Source organism: Lactuca sativa, chromosome 5 (assembly GCF_002870075.4).
Source record: "Lactuca sativa cultivar Salinas chromosome 5, Lsat_Salinas_v11, whole genome shotgun sequence".
NCBI lineage: Eukaryota > Viridiplantae > Streptophyta > Magnoliopsida > Asterales > Asteraceae > Lactuca > Lactuca sativa.
Window position 1 is genome coordinate 227482334 of NC_056627.2, and position 21084 is coordinate 227503417.

General features: G+C 36.2%; 1 long non-coding RNA gene across 9 annotated transcripts; it reads right to left on the bottom strand.

Annotated features, from left to right (window-relative positions):
* Positions 1 to 10803: 10803 nt before the first annotated feature.
* Positions 10804 to 20351, bottom strand: LOC111881885 (uncharacterized). Of its 9 annotated transcripts, none has more exons than XR_008232408.1 (4): positions 19673 to 20349; positions 18828 to 19562; positions 17377 to 17447; positions 10804 to 10822 (listed from the first exon to the last, which is right to left on the bottom strand). It is a non-coding gene; the product is annotated as an uncharacterized LOC111881885 (long non-coding RNA). The 9 variants fall into 9 exon arrangements; XR_002846972.3 differs by lacking the exon at positions 10804 to 10822 and adding an exon at positions 15304 to 16040 and having other exon boundaries at positions 18630 to 19562; positions 19673 to 20351; XR_002846969.3 differs by lacking the exon at positions 10804 to 10822 and adding an exon at positions 15313 to 16040.
* Positions 20352 to 21084: the final 733 nt, after the last annotated feature.

The following is a 21084-nucleotide window of genomic DNA, read 5'->3' on the forward strand; positions in this document are numbered from 1 at the left end:
CATTTTTGGATCTTAGGAGCCGAACAAAAACTAGAAAATTCAATGATCAGAAGAAAATTACCTTCACCGTGTGATTATTGATGAATTGTTAATGGTCGACAGAGAGGGAAGGATGCTGATGTAGAAGATCATTGACTGGAAGAGTAGTAGACCGATGTAGGGAGGAAGGAGAAGAGATCGTCAATTTATAGAAGACGATGGCGATGGTGTAGGTCTTATAGGTGGTGATGGTGGTGATGTGGTTTCAAGGGGAGATTGACAAACTCCATGAAAGTCATGTAAGGATTTATAAAGAAATCATCCACCAGAAGGTATCATCTTCAAAACTCGGAACAAGGCGTCTGGATTGACGTTCTCTAAACAGGGTAAATATCTATATACCTAAATACTCCCAATTCAATTTTGTTTCATGGATGGGTGGATTGTGTAGGACCAGTAGGTCGGTTATAAGATAGTTGTGCTCCTCTAGAAGTGAGGATTGAGTGTTCGTTATGAATATGTTCTTGTTAGGGTGTTGTAGTGATACTTGATACAAATATGTGTAGGTTTGGAAGGTAGTATGGGCTCGTACTACTGAAAGCACAGGACCCATACGTGTATCAAGGAAGTCACACAACCCCTAGGGTTTGGTTGGGAGTTAGTTCCTGAGGATCATTATGAGGAATGCCTAATATTCTTGTGGTGTATTTTCAGTATGGTGGTTATGAGTTGTACTAGGGATGGATCCAGATCAGGATCGGGATTGGGAGAGGGTGGTCAAGGTGGATCAGCGCCACCCGAGGTCATTGGTCGGATGAGTACGGATGAGTTGGATGCAAGGATTCGTGAGATCCTGCATGATGAGGTTGTTGCTATGTTTCAGGCTCAGTTGTCGGAGATGTTTGGATCGATCAAGACCGTCATGATTGAGTACTTTGATGAGCTCTATGCAGCTCTTGCTGAGACGGCTGTTGTGGTAGCTACAACGGCTGTAGCAGCGGCAGGGAGAGGAGCCGGTCGAGGTTTTCACTATCGGGAATTTGATAATAAGAAGCCCCTACCTTTGATGGAGTTTAGGATCCGATCATTTCTATGAGATGGGTGTCAGATGTGGAGGGTTATTTCTTCATGTGTTCATGCCCTGCAGATCAGAGGGTGAGGTGTGCTCTGAACCTTTTGAGGCTCAGAGCGAAGGATTGGTGGAGGTTAACTTTGGGATCTTATTCGGATGTGCAGCAGGCTACAGTTACTTGGGATTAGTTCCCGGATATGTTCAGTACTCGTTATGTTCTGCGGGTTGAGAGAGAAAGAGAGGTTGTCTCAGGAGTTCTTGGAGGTAAAGTAGGATTTAGAGACAGTGACGAAGATCACCAGGATGTTCACGGAGAGGGCAATGTTTTGCCCTGAGTTTGCTTCGGAGTAGGCTCAGATGTCCCGGTATCTGAGTATGCTCAAGAGGGATATCCAGCAGTTTGTGTCCACGCAGAGATGTGATACCTTGTTAGAGTTGTAGGAGGCCGCCAGGCGGCAGGAGTTGGAGATTGAGTTGCAGTTGCGAGAGCAAAGGCAGGCCTCGCTGCAGTCGCAGCCGGCGCCGAAACGGTCCAAAACCGTTGACTCTAGGATTGGAGGTCAGAGCAGCCACACTTGTGAGAAGTGTGGGAAGGGTCATGTCGGAGTTTGTAGGTCCAGTGGTGCGTGTCGCAAGTGCGGGAGATAGGGGCATTATAAGAGGGATTGTCGTCAGTCGGCCCCAGTTCAGGATATGAGGATTTGTTATCATTGCCATCAGGTTGGGCACTTGAAGGTCAACTGTCCACAACTTGTTGCAAGACCGGTGCAGGCTCCAGCAACGGCCAATTTGAGGATTACGGGTGGGGGTCAGGGTGGAGCAGAGCCTCCAAGGGCTCAGGGACGCGCTTTCCAGCTTACAGCAGAGGAGGTCAGGGCAGAGCCAGATGCAGCTGCGGGTATGTTTCCATCTTGTTATCTGTTATTTGCGTGGTACTGTAAACATGTGCGTCTTTTCTGCATGATTTGTAGTATGATTGAGGATCTTAGTAGTTAGGAGTTGTATTCAGTTAGCGTCCAGGAGGATTGATGATCGGAAGATAAGATATATGACCTCTTTGCTAGGAATAGCAACTGCAATGTGAGAAGTGTTCAGTTGAGATTCGAACTTCCTTGGAGTTAGGGATGTGCGAGGATAGGATAGTTGTTCTATGGAGGTTGCTCACTCTAGAGGGAATCAGTTCATGGAAAAGGGGGAACTATATCAAGTGGGGTCGATCGAGCCAGTTTTGCCATCGGTAGTTAGTAGTTGGTGCACTAAGTGGGCAGAATTGGAAAATTCTCAGGTGAATCAACAAGCATCCAGGGTTGGTTAGCTGTTTGGATTCAACAATGTCTTTAGCAGAGAGTGTGGACTGGTTAGAGAAGGTGATAGACACGTGGGGTAGGGAACAGACCATGGTTTCAGATAAGGTAGTTGATCGACGTGAGGCTGGGTTTAGGCCGGGGTTAAAAATTCATGGGATGGATCGGGAGTTCGGAACCCCTAGAGGACTAGAACAGACTACATGGAAGAGATTCCTGGGAAGAATGGTTCAGGGTGATGTACAACAGTTTTGAGCAGTTCGGAGAGACTGAAGGCCGGTGGGCATCCCTGTCAGGCCGAAGGCTCGAAGAACAGTCCAGACAGGCTGAAGGCCTAAGAGCGCGGTCCAGACGTGCTGAAGGTTATGAGAGTGGTCCAGATAGGCTGAAGGCTTGGTAAGGCGGTCCAGTCATGCTGAAGACTTTGTATGTGTTAGTAGACCTGTATGCGGAGAATAACTGAGTATGTCTCCATGCAATAGCAATCAATAGATTTGGCCCCAAGTATTGATTATGTTAATGGAGTTAGCTAAAGGCCGTGTATGGGCTTTGTTAGTTATGTGATCAGATTCAGAGTATATGGGAGTTATGGAGTAGCAGTTGCTCTATAATGGGTAGTGTGGAGTGGAGTTTTAGCACCGTGGAAATTGATGATGTGTAAAGGTCGTCGAGTAGACTTTTTTGAATAATGGAAGGGAAATGTAAGTAGCTCAGGGAAGGAGTGTTGGGTAACTGAAGTGAAAGCAGTAGTGTGAATGGATGATTGAAAGTATTTCAGTTATGGATAGTGAGCACTGAGATTGTACCAGTTGTATGGAAGCACATCCGGGTTGGGTGTCCGTTGAGGTTGTGGAATGATTATCGCTGATTTCAAATCAAAGAAGTTCGAAAGTGATGCAATGATAGATCCTTGGGTTCCAAGTATGGTTGTAGTCATGGGTTAGGTATGTAGTGGTGTTCCATCCGAGGGATGGCTGGACCCATCGTAGGCGTGCCTGTTTTTCCAGCCTGAGGCTGATTGGGTTAGGTTAGATGTGTATAAGTGCGATAATTGGGGGTTCATGGGAGTTGTTCGGAAGCTGAAGGATGCTTTATCGTGTCAGCACGGTAAGGGATTGGATTCAGGGAGGAAACGGGATGAGTTTCCATCAGTGCAATTTGATAGAAGTAGCGCCAGTTGGGCAAAGGATAGCAGGTAAATACTGCATCAGGACCCGGTGGTTTGTTATGGTATCCAGTTTTGCAAGCGGCGAATGAATGCGTAAGACGGGAATACGGTAGTATCATCAGTTGCCACCTAGTTGATGAGTGTTGTCATCAAAGAAAAGAAGTCGGTGGCCGGCTTGAAGCAGTTGGCAGGACCCTGCAGGAGAAGAGATGGATTTTATAGGGATTCTATAGTAGTGTTTGGAGGAACCTGGGCCGGTTTGAGATCAGAGGCTGCAGTGAGGGAGTATCATCCGGAATTGTGTGCTGCAGCTGGCTTCGAGGACGAAGCCTAATTTAAGTGTGGGAGAATTGTAACATCCCAAGTTCAAAAGCAAGAAGTTGATGGATGTTATGTAAAAATAAAGGAAAGGACTCGGCGAGTAGGACTCCTGACTCATCGAGTCGAAGCGGGTGCCGGCTACGGGATAAGTGACCCGACTCGTCGAGTCAGCGGTTGGACTTGATGAGTTGGTGCTGGGAAGAGAAAACCCTAATCTTAGGGTTTGCACCCTATTTAAAGGACTTAATGTCCTCCCCTCCGCCTCCTTATTGCCCTTGAGAGTCAGTGAACCCTAAAATTGTAAGAGCTTCCATTGTTAAAGAGATTTGAGCTTTGGAGGAGGAATATTGAGGAGGGAGCTTGAAGAACAAGAGGTTAACATCAAGGGTTTGGTGTAGATCCAGCATCTACTTCATCTTGGGCACATTTTGGAGGTAACAAGCTATTACCTTAACTCTTTTGCATCTAGATCTATTCTTGAATGAGATTTGGGGCCATATTGGCATCTAGATCTAGACTTGTCTTGGTCTAGAAACTCATAAAGTATCAGCCCTTGGTTTGTTGGTGAAGCATCTTTGCCTTAAACCTTAGCCCTAGGATGATTTGGGCCTATAGCTCCTTGTTTTCACGTAAAGTTGGCAACTTTACGTAAGAGACATGCCCTAGAAGGATGTATCTACACTTTTGAGTCCCTGCATGGCTCAAAAAGGGTCTGTATGGATGAAGGACTAAAGAGACTGGGGGAATCGCATGGGTGGACTCGGTGAGTCATATGATGATGAGCTTGGACTCGATGAGTTGGAAGAACAAATCGGCGAGTCTGTTGAAGATTTCCGCGGACTCGGTGAGTCTATTCTTGGACTCGGCGAGTTACAGCGCAGAACCCCCCTACCTCTTCTGGTTAAGACTTAAAGCAGTGAGTCGAGTGGTGACTCAGTAAGTTAGACATGATAGGACTCGGAGATTGTTGGACTTGGAGATTGTTGGACTCGGTGATTCGAGTCGTGATATGAGAGTTTTCTGAGTTTAAGAACTCGGCGAGTCAGTGGGTTCACTTGGCAAGTAGAGTCAATCAGGAAGGATGACTTAAGCCATGACTTTTACTTCAACTAATTTGACCTTTAGGTATTATGGTAATTTGGATATTGATGTCAATGGATCGTTGATGGCTATAGGTGTTGGATTTGGAGGCAGTGCTTCAGGGCTTTTTCTTTCGTGATTCACTTTGGCAGTTGCAGGTGAGTTATCCTCACTATATCAACAGGGTCTAAGGCACTAAGGCCGCCCCTTTATCGGATGGGAATCCGGGTAATTGTTTGATATGTTATTGAGTTGCTAGATCTGCATCCTGGTAATTAGGATGGTATTATGTTAGTGACTTATTTAAGGTCAGTATCCTAGTATATATGGTAATGTTATGTTAGTGACCGGTTAGGTCGGTATCCTAGTTAGGATGTTGTTATGCTGTATGATCTGATTGAACCGTTTGTTTGGTTGAGGATTGTTATGTGATTAATTGTTTTATGTGCACATAGTTGTTTGACTGGGGTTGGGTTGAGGCAGATCCTGCTTTGTGTTGTAGGCCAACATACGCAGGGCGGACCAAATAGACCGTAGGCCCAGCGAGCGGTCCGGATAGGCTGAAGGCCCCAAGAGAGCGGTCCAGACGTGTCGAGGCTCGGAGAGTGGACCAGACCGACTGAAGTCCCGGTGCGAGCGGACTAGTCATACTGTAGACTCAGATAATAAAGAAACTAAAAACCTTTTTGTAATATTTAATGGATTTGGGTTGTTTTTGAAAAGTTTAAATTGGTTGGAAAAATTTTGGTTGTTACACCACCACCCATCACCACCCACCACCACCACCACCACCCACCACCACCACCACCACAACCACCAACCACCACCCGCACCACCATCACCACCCAACCACCACCACCTACCACCACCATCTACCTCCACCATCCATCACCACCGCCCGCCACCACCAACAACAACCACTACCTACCACTAGGGGTGTCAAAAAAAACCCGAACCCGATTAATCCGACCTGACACTAACCTGAATAAGGTAATTAGGGTCAGGTTCAATAGGGTTAGAATTCCAAATCTGGTTATTTGGGTTAACCCGATAAACCTGATTTGTAGTTAGGGTCGGGTTTAGGGTTGATTTTTACAAAAAAATCGGGTTTCGGGTCAACCCGAATAACCCGGTTAGGAATTCACAACCATTACATATTCCACCGCTCTCTACTTGAACAGTACAAAAGACTACAAACCCTTTGAAAATGTAAATTTTTGTGACTCTAGAAGCATACGAGGGTCAGGTAACTCCCATTGGCGAAGTTGAAGTCCAAAAAGATATAAAATCTCAAAAGTACTAGAGCGCCTAAGAAAGTAAAGATTTTTTGATAGTTATTTCTACTTTAAACTAACTATAAACATGAATAAACTACATGGTGTTGATCGACAACTAGATATTGAAAGTTCATCTATTTAATATTTGTAATGGAAGAACTCTTATAGCTATTGTGGTATGCATGCTTTCTCATATGTTGTAATAACCATAAGGTATGATCTTTTATTTTTAATTTAGTTCAATTTGTATGCATTCTTGATGTTAAGAAAAGAGTAAAAATGGTTTGAGTTTATATCAGATTGCACTCTTGAAAAAACCGTATATATTATGTTTAAATTAAGTGTTTAGTGTATTAACCCGACTAACCCGGTTAACCCGACCCTATTAACCCGAAACCCGATTAACCCGAACCCGACCAACCCATACCTTAATAGGGTCGGGTGTCGGGTTAAATTATTTTTTGTGAAAACCCGACTAACTCGACCCGATTAACCCGAAACCCGATCGTGTTGACCCGATTAACAGCCCTAAATGTAAGTCTATATCGTACAATCATACAAATACCAGAGGGCTGCTTATGATTCTAAGCAATGTTTATTCTACGTTGCAATTAGTTAAATCTAATTTGATTTGTCTTTTCTTTCTAAAAACGTATACTAGAAAGGGACTTGTCACCTAAATCGACGAAAGGCTTTATTGGTATAGATTAATTATTACACACAACGTTTGACACAGATAATTGAATAAATTAGAATAAAAGCAACTGAAAAAACTGTTGGTTATTTTCATAACAAAAAACGTAAAACGCGGAAGCATAAACATTGGATCTTTAATCTCGAATATGATTAAAAGAAAACTTAAACATGAAAGAATGATTACATACCTGATTTCATTATAATCTTCGGATTTGAAGAACTAAGGTTGGGTTTTCCAGTTGATCTCAAGATCTCTCTCTAAAATCCCTCAGCAAACCCTAAACGAATTTACATGTGTATTTTCTTGTGTCTTGATTTGCTCCTCATCACATATATTTATAGATGGAGATAAACCCAAATGTGAGAGATCGAAGGGATCTTCAGGATCTTGAGTCAAACCGGGAACTCAACCCACAAGGTAAGTAAATATTCTATAAATCGGTCCATCAACAATTTATATTCTTACCATAATAAGTGGATTTAATAATATATCGTACATATTTATGAAGTGGTCCCATAATTATCCAACAATCTCCCACTGGACCACAAATATATAAATGTACGTATAATTGTATAAGCGCTTTAATGAATGTTATTATAACATTGGTACCCTTAAACAATCTCGTCCACTAATCATAATAGTATAGGATCAAAGCGGCCTTCGTTACAATTTACGTAACTAAACCTATCAGTGGTCACATATACATATATAACTAACGACATAGATTAAACATGATATGTGGTTTTAAAATCTAAATAGATTTACAATGAGTTCCTCTTGAGATTGAAGTGAGATCAAACTTCAAATAAGTGCAACTAATAATGGAGTTAACCGAATTCTTAATTCTGTACAGAAAAACATAATTAATCTTAAACAAAACGTAAAGCACCATAAAACTCCCACTAAAACCAAATATCACACCAACATGTGTAGTATGCTCATGAAAGACCTAAGGAGGTAATCTCTTTATGAGCGGATCCGCTTTCATGGAGTTTGTTCATATGTGCTATATATGTTTCCATTTTGCACTATTGTATTAACAGAAGGAAACTTGATGTTAATATGTTTTGACTTAATAGAACTTCTGTTGTTGGAATATAACGTTGTTGAGTTATTATCACAACTTTAGTGGTCTTTCAATACCAATAATATGTAGCCTCGTGACAAAATTTCACAACCATATTCCATACTACAAATTATTCTACCATTATGGAAGAAGCTACCAAAGTCTATTCCATGAAATTGTTCAACATGCTAAAATGTAAAAGTATCATGATATGGATCAGTAACCATTTTGGCATCTAATAAATCATATTCTTGATAAAAATGATCTCCAAAACATCTGAATTTCCTATAGTTGAGCATATGGCCTTTTGTTATATATAGATATATCAAAATCCATTTGGTTGCTTTCTTATGATCCAAACTTGAGTTGCGTAGATATCTGCCCAAGACGAGAAAGATAAATTTACTCCCACTTAATTTGTGATACACAAAATCATCTATTGTATTTACCTCAAAACCAAAAGAGATAATATATTGATGAAAAATGTGGTACCACGTATAGGATATCCAAAGTTGAGGTTGTTGAGTTTCTGTATTATGAATAGGAGATTGAATAACATTGTTGATCACTGATTCATAATCTGCATACTACCGAAAGCATTAATAGGAATCAAGATTGATTCCTCCTTAAGGCTAATGTTTTAGCCTTGTTTCTTACCCAAACTCAACATCCTCAAAGAATGTTGCTCTATCCAAAATGAATGGTCAATATCCATGCAATTGAGAGCTAACATAATGTCCTCATTGTATTCCTTAAAGTTAATCTCATTGAGTAAGAATCAAAATTGTGATCAATGTTAACAGGTATAATACCATATTTCAAATTTATGTTTTGAGAATATAGGCAAATCTACTTTTATGCTCATTAATCCATAAACCGTAATCAATAATTTCAATTTATGACATCTTTACAAGGTCTCAACGCAACATTAATATCAAGTCTTTGAACAATAATACTAACTTGCAAGAGATATCCTTATTTTAGAGATAAACATTGACAATAAATCATCTCAATTAACAAGCCCCTCTTTGGATTGACTTATTAATCACATGGAACCAAAAAATCGTCACATGTTTATCACCACATATGTGTTTATTCGACCAAATATTAGTCTACCTTTGGGTCGATTAATACCCGCATTAATAAACACATAAACTATAAATTTTTGATAATAAAAATTGACAATATATCATGTCAACTAATAAGTCCCTCTTTGGATTGACTTATTAATGACATGTAACTTAAAAAAATTGTCGTATATTTATCATCAAACATGTGTTCATCTGGCCAAATATTAACCCACCTTTAGGTCGATTAATATTCGCATTAATAAACACAAACCATAAAATTTAAGTTCGTTATAAATTAATTTTCACAAAAGAGATCGTTTTGGCGATATATTGTGTCAATTAATTTACCCCTAAAATAAATAATATGTCATAAATAAAATTTATCAATAACCCAAAATACGATTAAAATTTTCCACAAACGTTATCGCATGTTTTCATGAAACCAAAATTTGATAATATAATGAAAAACATAATCAAACAAGTTGACTATATTAAAATAACCAATTTAATAAAACGGTTCCATACAACGTTTGCGAGACTTAAATTAAATTGCAAACGAAAATCAAAAAAATTTGAAGTTCAGCTTATTTTTTACTCAAAATGAAATTCAATTTCATTGTCAACCCAAAATTACTTAATCCCGACAATTTGAAACCCAAAATTATTTAATCCCCACAATTTGAAATGCAGTGGTTTAATACAATATCAATTCCTTATATAAACCAATAAAAGAAATCTATTAGTTTATTTAAAAAAAATACAATACCAAAAACAAATCACAGGAAGGTGGAATCAAAATATATGGGGTTAAAAGAAATAACTTCCAAATTTACTTTATTATACACAAAGTTAGATTGTCTGAAAAATTATTAAACCATTATTTATTCAAACAATAAATCCTTCAATACAATTGATCATCCGAAATTAGACCAAATTATTAAATCTTCACCTTTTATAGTCAATTACAAAATTAAATCCAAATTATCAAATTTTGACTTGTTATTGGATCAATTAATTTCATATATAATCCTTTCTTAAAACGAAAGCCACGATTTAAAGATAACAATAAACAAAAAAATTGCAATTATTATTATTACTATTTTATGGTTGTTAACCATTCAATCATAAACTAAAACATTGCAATTATATATATTTGTTGCAAAGTCAACGATGCAAATAAAAAATTAATATTACTAGTCGTTGATGCTTCAATAAAGCCAAAAGGAAACCCAAAGTCCTAACGATTACGGAAAGATATGTAATAGTTCAAAGATCAACCAAACCTAAAAAAATCATCACATATTATACTGTCTGATTTTAAGAAATAAAATGTCGGCCGAATGGAGAAGAGTAAAATAACATATATCTTAAATGTATGTTTTAGTTCGAAAAAGCAAAAGAATTAAAACCAATCCAAGTTTCTGATAAAAGATTCGAGTTGTCTCTGATACCAATTGTTGGTTATTTTCATAACAAAAAACGTAAAACGCGGAAACATAAACATTGGATCTTTAATCTCGAATCTGATTAAAAGAAAACTTAAACATGAAAGAATGATTACATACCTGATTTCATTATAATCTTCGGATTTGAAGAACTAGGGTTGGGTTTTCCAGTTGATCTCAAGAGCTCTCTCTAAAATCCCTCAGCAAACCCTAAACGAATTTACATGTGTATTTTCATGTGTCTTGATTTGCTCCTCATCACATATATTTATAGATGGAGATAAACCCTAATGTGAGAGATGGAATGGATCTTGAGGATCTTGAGTCAAACCAGGAACTCAACCTACAAGGTAAGTAATATTCTGTAAATCGATCCATCAACAATTTATACTCTTACCATAATAACTGAATTTAATAATACATCGTACATATTTATGAAGTGGTCCCATAATTATCCAACAAAAACAAGTTAAATGCTTAAACAATGACCATTTTATTCACTAACTCGTATTTACGTACACTTCATGATGAGTGTAGAGTGTAGAGTGTCAAAAAGCTAAAATTTTATGGATTATTCAAACTTTAAAGAAATATTTTCAGAAAATTTTAATATTTTATTCCAGTTTTACAACAAAAAAATTCAAATCAATCAATTTTTTATAGGTAAACTATTTTTTTATCCGGTTACCTCTACAAATGTCCAATTATTTTGGCATAGTTTACCAAAAAATCATATTTTATTTTACTTCCATCTCTTTTTGTAAGAACTATCAAATTTCGGTCAAAAGAACATCGATCAATCCCAGTGAACGTTGCTAAGACTAGATCAAACGGTTAAAATCATACCCTTAATTTGAAATTTTTAACGAAAAGAATAGTCATATTTTCAATTCATATATATATATATATATATATATATATATATATATATATATATATATATATATATATATATATATATATATATATATATATAAGGTTTAAACCCGTGGAATCCACGATTGAAAAACAAAAACGTTAATCATATTTTGAAATTGTAATAACTAATCAAATATTTGCAAATTGTTAAATTTTGAAAAAAAATAAAGACTAAACTGCACAAATGGTCCCTGTAGTTTGCTCAAAATTGTCACTTTGGTCCAAAAATGTTTGGACTAGCACTACAGGTCCAAAGTTTTCATTTTGTTGCGAGTTTGGTCCGATTTGTTTAATTTTTTTTAAATGACGAGGTTGCCCTTCATTTTTTATTTTTTTATTTTTTTAATGACTTTAATGTTTTCTAATTAAAAGAATAATAAAAATAAAATTAAACTCTCAACGCCTCACCCTTCTATTCTATTCCCTGCTACTAGACCCCTTCTTCCCCATTCTTCATCGTCAACCGGTAAAACCACCACCACCAGTCAGCAACGCCGCCACCGGTCAACCCCTAGAAGCATCACCAGTTACCACCACCACCACCCTTGATTTTCCGGTCAACGACACCACCACCCGTCAACACCTCTCTCTCTCTCTCTCCCTCCCTCCATCACTTGCTGGTAAAATGCGAACAACCACCACTTCCACATGCCGGGGCCGCCACCATACCTCTCTCTCTCTCTCATGATCAAACCACTCTCTTCTCCAGATGAATACACAGACAAAATTCAGAAATTTAACATACAAAATCCAGAGATTTCTAACACCAAATACATGCATCTGTTCAAGATTTGATACATGAACCAGCTAGGGTTTCGAAAAACTTAATGGGTGGCTCCGCCGCTGGTACCTCAACCAGCTCTGAAGCTCCAAATCTGCAACATCTCTACAGCGCCGCCAACAACTCTGTCGAAGACGACAACATCGTCTGGTGTTACCTTCTTGCGGACTTGAAAACACAATGAAGATTTGTTCAAACTCGTCGCTCCAATCAATCATTCGTCGTGGTTTAGATTTGACGATGGCTAGGCTTAGGGTTCCCAAACGATGGTGGAGGCTTTCACATACGAGGGTTTTCCTGTCCGACGTTGGTGAAGGCTTTCAGATCTGAGGAACGGCGAAGCGCAGGAGAAGTAGAGAAACGAAGGCGGCGAAAATTTGGGGTTTGCTGAGGAAGATGGCGTCGGACCTCCCTTCTTCGAGTTGCAGATCAGAGTGGCGGTGGTTTTGAGTTGTTAGGTGGTGGCTAAATGGATGGCACCGATGGTGGTGCTCCGGCTAAATGGGTGGCACCGACGGTGGTGCTCTGGTAGCAAATGAAAAGAGAGAGGGAGAGTGTTAGAAGTGAGAGGGTGGGTTGAAGGTTTAGTTTTATTTTTTTATTTTTCTTTTAATCAGAAAACATTAACGTAATTAAAAAAAATAAAAAATAAAGGGCAAACTCGTCATTTATAAAAATTCATAAAAAATCGGACCAAACTCGCAACAAAATGAAAACTTTGGACCTGTGGTGCTAGTCCAAACTTTTTTGGACCAAAGTGACAATTTTGAGCAAACCACAAGGACCATTTGTGCAGTTTAGGAAAAAAAATGAAAAAAAAATTGTTTGTTTATTAAAATATTGATCACCAGGTTAAGTATTTTGTAACAGAAAAAAAATAAAACAAAAAAATAAAAAAGAAAAAAAGAAAAAGAAAAAGAAAAGAAACATACTATTGTAAGTTGTGTTAATAAACAAGACAAAATTGCAAGAATGGTCCCTGTGGTATGTCAAAACTAGCAACTTTGGTCCAAAATGGGTTTGGCTCGCAAGGATGGTCCAATAGTTTCATTTTGTTGCGAGTATAGTCCAATTTTCTATGAACTTTTTTATAATGACGGATTTGCCCCTAATTGTTTTATTTTCCAATTTTCTTTTATTACAACAATTAAAAATAAAACAAAAATAAAATATCTCTCTCTCTCTCTCCCTTCCTCCCTCCCTCCCTCCCTCCCCCTCCTCTCTCTCTGTCTCTCTCTCTCTCTCTCAAGAACTTAGGATTCTTGGATGAACCGGAAGAAGATATGTTCTTCATTAATCTTCTAGAAACAAAAACTCAAGGTTTAGTTTTAAAAGACACACACAAAACCAATCTCTCTCTGCTCTCCCATTGATGTTCAAGCTTCTGAAGAGCATAATTTTGAGCTTTAAAACACTGATGAAAAGGCAGATCTCGAATATAAACATGATGAAGATGATCGAAGTTTTTTTGATTTTCTGGATGTTCTTGTCTGAACATGAAGATGAACAAAATTAAAAAAACTGATGAATAAATAAATCTTCTATTCTAAACAAATCGAGACTCAAACTCGATTTCAGGAATTCAATGACGAATTTGAAGAACTATGAACGATCTTCAAGCTACAAAAATCATGTTCAAATTTTTTGGAAACTGTAAGCCATAGAAACATAGAAAACATTAAATCAAAACCCCTGGAACTCGAAAACCTTAAATCAAAACACCAAAAGTCGAAACTCTGAACTTGAAAACCTTAAATCATAACAAATCTGGGTTTTTATTGATTTGGGTTCTCTCTGGATATCCAGATATTGTTCATCTATCATTGACGATTTGCAAAGCTTTACAAATATGGTCCATTTGCTTTTATGCATTGTAAAAATCAAAATCGAACTTTGATTTCTCTTCTTTAAATTGATATCAAATGTCGACTACATGACTTGAGACTAAGAACCTCAGATTTCATCCAAAAGCTTGAGATTTTCACCATTGTTACAATGCCAAGCTCTAATACCAAAAAATTCAAGCAACATGTTTTGAACTGATGCCACCCATTTAGATTCACCCCCAAAACCTATTAACGAACTGACATATTTTAGGGAGACCTAGATGAACCCGACAAAGGAAGAAATTTGATTCCATGGTTTGTGGTTTTAGGTGAAGCAATTGGTGGCGTGGTGTGGTCGACGGAAGTAATGAGTAGTTTTCAGAGGGGATACATATAGATTAAGGGAAAGATGGATAGGGATATATAGGGTCGTGGTTTAGATGGAGAGGGATATACAGGTTCGTGGTTTTTTAAACCTAAAGAAAACGAAGGGTTCATTGGATTTGGGAAGCATGTCGATGAGCGGGAGTCGCATCTTCGGAGTTTCACTAGAAGAAGCTTGACATGAGATCTGGGTTTTGTTGGAAAAAGCTTGAAATGAGATCTGGTGTTGTTCTAGTTCTTATAGTAGATTCTTGTATCTAATTTGATGTTCTTGATGAATTTTTGGGGAAGAAACGATTAAAGAGCTTTTGTTAAGGAAAAGTAATGAGGAAGGAATGGGCATTAACGAGAGAGAGAGAGAGAGATTTTATTTTTGTTTTATTTTTAATTGTTGTAATAAAAGAAAAATGGAAAATAGAATAATAAGGGGCAAAACGAAAATAGAATAATAAGGGGCAAATCCGTCATTATAAAAAAGTTTATAGGAAATTGGACTAAACTCGCAACAAAACGAAACTATTGGACCATCATTGCAAGCCAAACCCATTTTGGACCAAAGTTGCTAGTTTTGACATACCACAGGGACCATTCTTGCAATTTTGTCAATAAACAATTAGGGGTCGATAAAATTGATAATTGGTATGATAGACAAATTATTGTTTTTTTATAATAAAAAAAAAGTATTTTAATTATATCTTTTTTTAGACTTATATGAGTCCATAATATTATTGCAATCTAAAATAAAAAGTAATTACTACATAAAATAGTATATATGTAATAAAGAATATGAGTAAACTTATCATTTGTTCATAATAAGTATTTACTTCAAAGTGTTGGTTATTTTGAAAATATGGAGCCAATGGCAATAGAAAGATAAATAATACAATAATTCTTTAAACCATAAAATAAATGTCGAAACACCACATACACCCTCTATAAGTTTATACCTTACGATAAAGAAAATTCCATCATTCTCTTTTTCCACTATTAGCAATTACCACATGCTCCTTAATTACTTATACTCTCTCAAGTCTCATCATCAGTAACACTAACATTGAGTATAATTATATTATCTTTTATGGTTACATTCCCCTGTGTAAATAGACTTACTGCCTCAATAAAGATTGATTACACATGGGGTAAATTAATTAATTAGTAGTTGGTCTTATGATTAGTAAAGCTTTTAAAAGTTCTACGTAGTTTGATCCGATAGAACTTAAAATAGATAGATTTTATACATTAACATTTTAACTGCAAGATATCAGCTACAAACTTCAACAGGTTACAATAACAGGCCCTTTCACATTATATGGCAATATAGCAAAGTACTTCTCTTCAGCTGGAATGAGAAGATGTCATCTTCAGACGGACATAAATGAATCCTTGGAAAAAAATACCCTATTTCCAACATGTTTACCAACAGCTAATTCAACATCAATGACATTATGCTCAAAACTTTTACATATCAATCGGGTGCCTTTACACAATGAATGTTGTACCGGTCCAAAACCGGAAAAAGAGGCATTAATTTGCCACAATTGGTAGTATCCACGATCCTTACATACCTTCTAAAACGGTTCTAGCATCGGTTATGGTCCGATCCAAATGCTCACCCCTACTTGGATGAGTTGATCTGATCCAAACGTTCACCCCTACTTGGATGAATTGATGAAGATAATTACTACTTCCATATGTATAGTTTTAAATCATATGATATGTGAATTATTTTTTATTTATTTATGATTTTCTTTGAAATATAAAATTCTAGGTAATTGCTTACAACTATAATATTTTTATTATGGTTTGTTATTAATTCTTACATGTCGCTATAATTTGTTTCCAATACAATGTCAAAACACGAATGAATACTTTTGTAATGTACAAAAAGTAAAAAAAGCAGAACTTAAGAATTAAGATATCACTTATGTTACTATAATATAAATTAATTACTTCCTAAAATAAAATAAAATAAATACTTTCTAAAATTTGATAGATTTCAGTTATTAATTATATCAACTATGATGTCATTTTAATCAAAAGAGAATATTCATTCAATAAAGTAGCTTGCTATTATCGATAAGAAGGATAAAGTAGATTGTTATTTCGTTCAAGTTTCCTTTTAAAACATTAATCCTTAAAATGTGTATTTTAGGTTGTTCAGTTAAAAAACAGTAAGTATATAAAAAGAACCACCTTTTAAGTTCCAAATAGTAATAGCAATGGAAAATAATAGAATTTGAAACATACAATTAAACAAATACTTAAATCACGAAGGAAACAATGAAAGAAATAAAACCAAAGTAAATGTCTAAATCTTCTACATGAAGGCTAAATAAATAAATCACAACTCAAAACTACTCATATACATACAAAGTTACAAACAGCCTACAGGGGATGTAACCCAATAAAATGAAAAACAAGGTTAAAGACCAAGTGGGCTTCCTAGTTCCGACTACAATGCACCAATTATAATAACTGGATTGTATTTAAATTCTTTGAATACCAAACAAAGCCAATAGTTTAGTCTTTTAGCACCAACCACGAAATAAGTGAATGACAAATAACCTACATTTATTTCATTTCCATTTCTATTATAGGGAACATACTTTAAAATTAAAGATTTGTGGGCTTATGAAATAACTTGGTAATCAAGATTTATAAAGACTGGGATTTTATAAAGTACTGACAAAATACATTTTATAAAAAGTGGCATTTACTTGAATTTAGGATGTTATAAAGTTCAGTAAATATAAGGTGATGCAAAAACGACATTATATATATATATATATATATATATATATATATATATATATATATATATATATATATATATATATATATATATATATATATATATATATATACAAAACTTGGTTTTATGCAAAAACAATCATTTTATTTAAGATGAAACTTATAAACATTTGACAAAAAAACGCTTTATAACAAATTTCCACTTGGTGTGAAAACCGATATTAGCAATGTACTTACAAAGATATTTAAAATCGCTTATGATCAACTTTTCTTTCAAGCATGAACATCAGGTGGGAATCATAGTAAACCTACAAAAACAATATAAAATGATTAATGAACATGAAAAAAATACTCATCCTTTACCCGGTCCAGAAAAAAAAATGAAAAATACTCATCTTTGTACTTTCAATATAATTAATTCCATAAGAACCAAAGAAACAAAAGAACATTGGTCTTTCTTGTCTTTACCATAACAAAGAAGGCATAAAAGGTAGCAAATAAAACACACGCACACACATACACATACAACCAGATACACAAAGCCACATATACACACAATGAATATTATCATTCTCATGAAAAGTTGTTCTAATTTATAACCCATCAAATGAAGCATCAACTTAATATCGATTATAAAAAAATTATAATTAAACCAATACCATCGACTCATTACTATTTATCTTCTTGGTGGAAGCAGAGGACATATTTGTGGTCTTAAAGTGCACAAAAGCGAAGCCTTTATTCACATATCCATCTTTATATCTCTTTATTCAGACTTGTAATAATAGATTATTTAACATTAATTTATAGATTAAGCACAATGAGAGAGGGGTGAAGGCTACCTATGTGATTTCTATTGAATTCATAGAACTGTTTCAGATCCTATCCAGCCACATCCAAATATATTCCACTAACATATACTTCTAAACCATGAGAAATATAGGAAGTTAAACATTTTGTCTACAATTCCTTTTCATTATCAATATATTTTTCATTTGTTAGTGATTGCCTTTTTGTCGATCATCCACCAATATATACTTCTACACTTATACTTACTAACAAAATGTGAGACATAATGAATTGGAAAATAGAGTATAGATATAGTCCCTAAACAAAGTTCACGTTGATGGCATAAAAGTTGAGGAAATTTATCGTTTGTGCATGTGAAGATCTTCATCCAGATCTAGATCTAGATTCAAAAATGGTGAGTCTCTTTTCATCACAACCTCAAGTGATCAAAAAACTTAAGTAGTTTAAGAAACAACACATTCAATTTCATTTGCAAAACAAAATACAATGCAATTTAAGTAACAATAGATTAAAAATCCAATAAACCCCACAAAAATTCAAATTTTAAAGTTGTTTGATCGATTTTGAGGGTTTCTAGAGTGGTGAGGCATTAAAGACAACAAATGTTGGAGAAGCTAGGGCTTAATATTTTTCAAGAGTGGAGGCCATTGGAGGAGATCGAGACGGTGTAGAGAACGAACCCTAAAAGACCGATGATGGTGGGGACGGTGGCAAACGATGGGGACAAAGGCAAATAGAGAGATGGTGGTAGATGATGAATGGATTGAGATATGAAAACACAATTCAAAATAAAATCATTACAGGTAATCATACATAACTCATGGTAATTATCCCTTTCAGCAATCATAACTTTAGAAACTTAAAGAGTTTTGAGTTACTTGGAAGGTCGGATCATCATGTCCTTTGGCTTTGAATTCTACCCATCATTTCTCCTTCACTGTTGCATCAAAAGGATAATTTGTGTAAGATGTATTTGTGTAACTTCAGAAACTTAAGATGTTTTTGCTTTCCTTCACCCTGAAAAAATTTGCTCACATAAATGACCTTCTTACCCCTGTAGTGAAGAATAGAAGTGGCAATGCTAATGCATAATTATCTAAAAAATTGGTCATACATCAACATTAGCTTGAATATAATGACTTAAGACATCTATACGCACTTCATCATCTCCACCAATATTGCACCATTAATCATTCTCTATAAGAATTAATTCAAAGTGAAATGGCATAACCACAAAGGCATGAAAGTAACTATGAAAAATGCAAGAAATAAGAGTCTCACTCACTTTAGTGTCGAGCTCTGTCCCTTGTGTCTTTTACCCTGTAAAATTTAAAATCCTCATGAATGAAAACTGCGAGTAATAATTTTGCAAATAATAATCAAGAATGAAGCAGTTTGGGCACCAAATCATTTTTGGGTATATCACAGCCACAAAGGGAATATATATAGCTTGCAGAAGGCTTGAAAGACATGATACCCACCACCAAAACCACCTTATACTGCCACCATCACAGCCCATATTAATCACCACCAACCACTATCCTACACCACCAAAAATCATAACCCATTACAGCCTCCCCACTGAGACCACTCCTTGTGAACCAGTAAAATTCCTGTAACCAAAAATCGGAATCAAAACATGAAGGAGAGAGGTGAATCATAAAAGATTGGTCGAGATGATGTGAGAATTAGGTCAAATAGAAAAAAGATTGGAAAAACTTACCTAGAGTTTTCTGTAGTTCGTCTAGTATATGCTTCCCGCTGATTTGCTGTAATTTGGTACGTAAGGTTGGATATTCACCGTTGACCGGATATTTCTTGCGATGTTGTTTGTTAGGTACCTTAGTTTTTCTGATAATGGAAGGATTCACTTATCGAGTGTAGTTACGTTCGATCTGATGACATTGGATGCGATTTTGAAAAGGACTTCGGTAATGATGACACCTCTTATCCCGACTTCGTCTTCTTCCTGAAAGATACAGTTGTACGAAAGGTCGTAACTTGATATGTTGGTGTGTACGGTGTGGAGGAGTTTGTATTTTAAATTGTGATGATCGGAGGGACGGTTTGAGAGGAGGATCGGCGCAACATGATTTAGGGTTTGTAGATAAAGACGACTAATTTAGGGTTTTTGTGAGTTATGGTGACTCAACGAAGAAAAAATATTTGTTTAATTCGCAATGAGTAGTAGATGAAAGATGTTCTTATAGAGAAGATGGATGGAGGGGAAGGAAGCATGGCTTGCTGCACAAAAGCAAGAACTCAACATCAACATGTTCTATTTGTTAGAGAATGTCTTGTGAGGTTTTTTAGGGATGACATATGGGTGGTACATATCAGGGAGAATCGACAGATATCAGGCGAGATATCAGGATTCAACATTGACTCTGTTGGGGATTAAAATGGCTACGTCAAAAGAGATAAGAGCTAGAGACCTATTCAACACAATCCTAATTTGGTGATAAGAGCTATCTCAAGATTCAACTTGTTGATCGGATAATGCATTGATTATTGTACATTCAGCTTAATGTTAGACGTCTTAAATCTATTTATAGAAATAGTAAGGTTTGTATAATAATATAGTAAGATATATATACATTAATGATTAAAGAAGTATAAACAAACACACAAACATAAATAATGAAAGCATACCAAGGTTGTATAAACAGCTTCAGGATTATGAAAACAACGATGATAAAGAAAGAACTTAAGAAGTAAAACATTGTACAATATAATGAACAATAATGAAAGATAATAAAACCAAACATACATAGGAGATTCCTAGCCTGTTTGAGGATTGGGGTATTTCTGCAACCGCAAGGAGGCTTCAACTTGAAAAGGTAAATTAGCTAATAGCCAACAATGAATGACTATATCTAATCTCCTAGCCAAAAATGCTAGTTGTGACAGCATCCCCCCGTTAGAGGGAATTTCGTCCTGAAATTACTTTGAAAGATAGAACTTATGAATGAGAGAATAGGCGAGGGCACTTTAGCTTCATCTGGTCCTCGCGTTCCCATGTGAATTTCGGTCCATGCTTAGTGTTCCATAGATCCTTCACAATCGGAATGTGACTCTGTTTTGTACGCTTCACTTCTCTATCCAATATCTCAACAAGCTCTTTAACGAATAAGA